The sequence below is a fragment of the Haliaeetus leucocephalus genome, unplaced genomic scaffold, assembly GCF_000737465.1.
Source record: "Haliaeetus leucocephalus isolate CR32 unplaced genomic scaffold, Haliaeetus_leucocephalus-4.0 Scaffold360, whole genome shotgun sequence".
NCBI lineage: Eukaryota > Metazoa > Chordata > Aves > Accipitriformes > Accipitridae > Haliaeetus > Haliaeetus leucocephalus.
The window spans coordinates 48,690-48,999 of NW_010972796.1; positions in this window are offsets into that span (position 1 = coordinate 48,690).

Sequence of the window (310 nt, forward strand, 5' to 3'; positions counted from 1 at the left end):
CATGGCCGACGTCCCTGTAGAGCAACACGGCTGATGTCCCCACAAGATGATCGTGGCCAAGATCCCCACGGGGCGCTGTGGGTTCCCCTGAGGGGGTACTGTGGGTGTCCCCACGCTGTCCCCAAAATGTCCCCGTGTCCGTGTGTCCCCCCCAGCTGGCAGAGCTGCAGGACAAGGCCACCTCGGCCGAGACCAAGGTGCTGGAGATGGGGACGACGGTGGAGGGGCTGCAGTGGGACAGCGCCAAGCTGCGCAAGCGCGAGGGACGCCTCGACCGCCACCTCGCCGAAGCCCTCGAGCAGGTGACCCC